This window comes from Chiloscyllium plagiosum, unplaced genomic scaffold (assembly GCF_037043375.1).
Source record: "Chiloscyllium plagiosum isolate Xiang-an unplaced genomic scaffold, Cpla_swu_hap1 HiC_scaffold_28, whole genome shotgun sequence".
In the NCBI taxonomy this organism is placed as follows: Eukaryota; Metazoa; Chordata; class Chondrichthyes; order Orectolobiformes; family Hemiscylliidae; genus Chiloscyllium; species Chiloscyllium plagiosum.
In genome coordinates, this window is record NW_028270166.1 from 20,985,309 (window position 1) to 20,991,786 (window position 6,478).

Consider the following 6,478-nt stretch of genomic DNA (forward strand, 5'->3'; position numbering starts at 1 on the left):
TAGAAAGATCAGTAACCTGAATAAGAAAATGTTTTATAATCTTTTAAAAACTTGAATGGACAAATATTGATAACAGTTTGGAAAAATAAATTTTTCAATATATTTAATGTCACTTAATTCTTAGCTTGCGTGTTATTTTCTAGCCTGGATCCACTTAACTTATATTTTACATTATGGAATAAAAAATACAGAATTTTTAAAAACCTTATCTGAGTTAAACAGTTGCATTCACTGGGATTTTTTGGATGCATTTCAGGGATTGGTGAAGAATAATGAGGGTGCAGTCACCTTTTAAACTGATGATCTAATGTAAACTTTCACCTCTTGGAATGCAAAACGGAAAATTCACTTTGCAATACTGATGCAAATTTACTGCACTTTCCTGGGTAAAACAACAACTCACGCTTTGAGGAACCATGAGGTTTAACATTTTCCTGGAAACATTGAATTCTTGGATTAAAATAACTAATGGAACCTAGGAACTGCGAGGAGTGGGACAAAGTGTGATTGAAAAGTGTATCCTAGTCCATACCCATCAACAGTCTACATGAATTCGTGTGCCTTTACAATGTATTTGGATTTACTCTTTAGGGTTATGATTCAGAACGCCTAAAGCTGCTAAAACCTAAATTCTGAAACAAATCTAAATCTCCACCCTCAATAATATTTGATAATGCATGTAAAACAAAGCTTTGTTAACTAGTTTTCAAACTTTTTATCCAATTCTTACAATAAATAAACAGAACTGGCCAGTTAAACATCATTTAACATACCTTTTTATGCATTAACTTTTTTATGCATTAACTACCAGTCAACCATTCAGCAATGAATTTTTCTAGAATGAACTAGGCAAGTTTGTGATATATGCACTGATTAATTACAGGATGAGAATTTAAATGAGCTTCTGTATCAAGGTCATCCCACATCCATGGGATCTAACAGAGTCTTTGTAGTGCAGGTTATTGACAACATTTCCAGCTGTCGTCAATTAATTGTCAATCATTCGTCGTGGAAACTTGTTGAGGGTTTTTTTTAACTACTTCAGTGAATAAGGATTTGATCATCTATGGCTTATTGAGAATTAAAGAAACAGTAATATTTGCAATGCAGAATTGTATGTAGTTGTTAATAGTGATTTCTTGCTCAGTCCTTAATAACTCTAAAATTTACAAAAACAGAAATTGCTAAAGAAACTCAGCAGGTCTGGCAGCACCTTGGAGAGAAAGCAGAGTTCACATTTTGAGTCCAACATCTGTTTCGTTTCAAACCATTTCCTATACAATTGTAGATTTTTTGCAAATAGTGTATTTGATATTGCTTCCCACCCAAAGCTTAATTTGTTTTTCTAAGAATCTTGGGACAGAATTGCAGAAATTGAGCAGTGATGTCTTAGTAGAGAGATGAAGCACTTGTCTTAGTCAGGCAGCAATCTCACTGATATAGACAAATCAGAGTCATATTCATTCAATAGGAATCCAATGCATTTTTAACCAGGACAAAATCACCGTACAACCATGCCACAGCAGCTGCTGCAAGACATGTCAGAGTATTGACACGTGGGGATACCTCCCACCATGTACGCAGTGAGTACTCATGAGACTCGGTCCATCTCATATGCTGCTGGAAAGGATGCCCTGAGGCATGGTACATTGCCGAGAGCATGCAGACACTACGACAACAGATAACTGGACACCACACAACAATCACCAGGCAGGAGTGTTCCCTCCCAGTCGGGGAACACACCAGCGGTCCGGGACTTACGGCCTCGGACCTTTGGGTGACTGTCCTCCAAGGTGGACTTTGGGACAAGCAACAACGCAGAGTGGCTGAGCAGAAGCTGATAGCAATGTTTGGTACCCATGGGGATGGCCTCAACCAAGCTTTGGATTCATGCCACACTACGTGATCCCACTGCACGATACTGTCTCCCCCATAAACACACACACACACACACAAGCTCTCTCTCTTATGCACACACATGCACCCCTGCACTCAAATCAACACACGCACCCTCTCACACATACCCCATCACACTGACACACACACTTAACCAAGCTTACACACACACTCTAAAATATGCACTCACAACCACACACTCACATGCACACTCAATCTGTCGCTCCTACATGTGCGCGCACATAAGCTTATGGGGTGAGTTTGTTTTTGCAGAATTACATTTCAATTTGCTCAAAAACTGCATGAATCCATGTAAAACTCTGTAAACCTATCCAGAGGACTTGTCAGTCTGACATAGCATTGGGGTGCAGACAGACTTCACACCTATTGTTTAAAAAGCTGAGCTGTTTTGAGAATGTAATTTAAAAGGAAGTTCTGGGATTTAAATATCAAAGAACAGAAACCAGCATACCCCATTCTAAAAGATGAAAGTTTTAATCTAAGATTGTGTACCATATCACATCTCCATGGCACTGGCCTCATTTGGCTATAAATTCTGTGAGCATGACCTTAACCTCCATAACCACCTGATGAAGGTGCAGCGTTCCGAAAGTAGTGCTTCCAAATAAACCTGTTGGATTATAACATGGTGTTGTGTGATTTTTAACGTAGTCCACCCCAGTCCAACACCTCCAAGTCATTTAACCAGAGAGGTTGTCTTGGCTTTTCTGCTGAGGTGAAAGTGGTCTTCAGGCTCTGTCATATCAGTCCAAAACATTCCTTTGTCAGGATAGGAGGAGAAGGTCAACTTCAGGGCTCCAGAAGGAAAGCTTCCCATACTCAGACCTCCTTCCCAAAGCCCCCTTACCTGGAAATGTGGGGCAGCCATCAGTGACCCGGCCAGTATCAGCTCTGAATCCTCTTGGTTCTGGATGGGGTCACTGCTGTCAATGTCACCCAGGAGACGGACAACTAACACGCTGGTGTGATTATCCTGGAAACCTGAGTCTGACCCAATATTGTTGCTTCACTAACACAGGCAAGAGCACTATCAGACAACATCTTATAACACAGAGTCAGGATAGATTGCAAGTAATTTCGATACAGAAATAGCTGCAGTGAACTGTATAATTTATTTTGAGATTAGTGGAGATTTCAGACAACTGGGCGGCAGGAGGGTTACCACACTGTCATTTCATGTCTTGAATCGAGGTTCAAGACCAGGCCAGGCCGGTGGGATAAAAGGCCAGCCTTTCCACAAGCTGTAATAAGTCCGATGTGAAATTAGTTTCAGCAGACTGTGCCCTGTTTTTAGGCTAAGGACGGCCTGCCCACAATTTCAGAGGGAATCTCACCTCGTGATATGTTTTGATGCTGGAAGTGAAATGATAGTGTCACAGTGGTGGGTTCTCTTTTCATGTTGATTGCTCCAAGTCTGTTGGGAATTCTTCCAAAACGTGATATTGACACCTTCCTCTGCAAACACTCCAGAAAAATTACTAAACTAAAATCACTTTGGAGAAAGGAACGTTTTCTCAATCAACTTGAGGCTTGGAGTGAAAGTTTTGCGGTTAGATGAACACTATGCGCTGGGAAATTGGGTTTCTTAGCGCAATTGGTGTCAATATCATGGAAACCACAAAGCAAATTCGAGCGTGGGTGAAGCATGAACATTAGCATGGCGTGCTTGGGCTGAATGGCCTATTTCTGAGACTTATATCATATGTAACCATCAATGAAGAAAATAGTGGTATCTCTGCTTATGACCTCTTCAGTTGTGAGCCACATGGAACCCCCTGTTGGCCTGATGTGCATACAGAGGCCTCTCCAGTGGTGCTGACATCAAACAATTATACTGACTGAGTTGGAAATAATTGGCTTTTGTTGACCACTCCCAGATGAACAGGCATTAGATGGTGGTAACATCTAGTAATCCAGAAGTCCAGGTCTAGGGACCTGGGTTCAAATCCCACCATTGTTGCTCATGGAATTTAAATTCAATTAATACATTCTGGAAATGAAAGCTTGTCTCAGGAATGGTGACCATCATCACAAAAACACATGTGCTTTACCAAGGCCCTCTCTAAGGAAATAAATCTACAATCCTTACGTACCTCACTTACATGTAAAATAAAGTTTCTAAAAATAAAATGAGATTTTACTGTCACATGTAGTCAAGTATAGAAGTTCATGAGTGCAGTGAAAGTGTACAATGTCACCATTCCTTGGCGCCATCTTGAGTAAAAGGGTACCTAGGTACAGAAGTCTTAGGTATAATGTAGAAAAATAAAGAAACAAAGTTAAAAATTAAACATTATAGTCCCGCTTAATATAATGTAGAAAAATAAAGAAATAAAAATACAAGTTCAACAGTCTCTCTTAAGTGCTCAGCCATGCTGGGCTCGAACTCCCGACAAGGGCTCGATCTCCTCCGCTTTGGCCTGCTCTCTGGGATAGCTCGGGCTGCCTGCTCTCACAGATACTGGGGGAACCTCCCTCACCACTGCATTGGGCTCACTCTTCCCGCGTTGGGCTTGATCTTCCACTGTCCAAGTCCAGATCCAGGCCCCCAGCCGTTGCCATGCTTCAAACCCGATGAAGCCGTGATGCTGTCACCGCTGCTGCGTCCACAACTGAGCTCCCTTCAGAAGTACGTTTGACCCCCTGCACTCACTGCCACCTAGATACCAGGAGACCGCACTCTCCACCACGTTAGGTTCGCTTGCCCTGTGATGGCTCCATCTCCAACGTTCTGGGCTCGCTCACCTTCACACTGATCTCCTTTGCGCTGCACAAACTCACTCTCCACAGAATGTAAATAGATTAAAGTAAGAAAACAGTGAAAGAAGAAAATTTACTGGGTGTGTCCAGCATTTGTTTGTGACACCAGATTGACAGTGATGTGGTTCATTCTTAATTGCCCTTTGCAGTGACCAAGCATTGGAGTTGAGACTGCTTCCTCCGAACTTCAGTCAGTACACACTTCTTCATCAAATTGGCTCCTTCATAACCAAGGCTTCACTTTGCCTAAACACTTCCAGTAAGACGGAGTGAAGCCACTCAAGGTTGATCAGCCTCTGAGACATCTCAATCATCAGAAGCTTGGCTCATTGCCGTTAAACAGTTGCAATGTTACGGGTGAAACCTGACCAGGCCGACAAACCTACCCAAGAGAGGCAGCGCCATTGGCTGACACTGGCTAACTTGACTGGGAGAGGCGAGCTCGTCTTCATTCAGAAGAGCACTCAACTCAAAAAAATAACTTTTCTGATTGTGTCTTTATCCCATGCAAGCGTTTGGTGAAGAGCTATCAGACATTTACTCTCTCCCTGCTACTGACTGGTGTAATTCCTTTTATCTTTTAAGCCTTGATGTGGAGGTGCTGATGTTGGACTGGGTTGGACAAGGTCAAAATCAAGCGACACCACGTTATAACTTTCGGAGCGCTGGTCCTTCATCAGTTGTTAGTAAGAAGATCTTAGACTCAGAATTTATAAGAAACATTAAGGTCTTCCTCTTTCACTAGCACCTGATGAAGGAGCAGCATTCCAAAACCCAGTGTTTTCAAATAAACTTGTTGGACTATAACCTGGTGTCATGTGATGTTTGACCTTATTTTTTAAGTGTGAGTTCTATTGGCAGCATCACTGTTGTGCCAGTAGTTCCACACTGGTTGCTGCAATGCTGAGATAGACATTGACTGCCCATGAGCCATCTAATGGTGATGTTCTGTGTGATAGTGCTCTGCAACGTCAACCTTACTGGGTGAACTCACACACTGAGAGCATGAAGCATGGAATAGGCAGTGGTACACACATTGACAGAGCCCACCATCTTGCTGCACTGGATGCAGACTCTTTTAAGTCACCCACATGCCCTGACCTCTGCAGCCACCTCTATCCATACTGCCTTGATCAGTCAAGAGACCCATTTGTTTCTATTCAATAGGATAAAAACATTATTATCATTTGAACATCCATCAGGAGAACCTCGCAGCAAGCATCACTAAAGCGTGGTACTGCTTGTTATTTTTTCTTTATTCATTTACAGGATGTGTGTGCTGCTGGCTGGGTCAGCACTTATTGCCCGTCCCGAGTTGCACTTCAGAAGGTGGTCGTGAGCTGCCTTCTTGAATTGCAGCCGTCCATGTGAGATAGGTAGACCCAGATTGCCTATAAGCAGGGAATTCTAGGATTTGACCCAGTGACAGAGAAGGAACAGTAATATGTTCCCAAGACAGGATGGTGAGATGGTTGGAGGGGAACTTGCAGATGGTGGTGCTCCCATATATCTGCTGCCTTCTAGGTGGAAGTGCACCTGGGTTTGGAAGGCGTAAGGATCTCTGGTGAATTTCTGCAGGGCTAGTAGATAGTACACACTGCTGCTACTGAGCATCAGTGGTGAAGGGAGTGGACGCTTGTGGATCTGGTGCCAATCAAGAGGGCTGCTTTGTCCTGGATGGAATCAAGCTTCCTGAATATTTTTGGAGCTGCAATCATCCAAGCAAGTGGGGCATATTCCAACACACTCCTAACTTCTGCCTTGTAGATGGTGGACAGGCTCTGGAGGATCAGGAGATAAG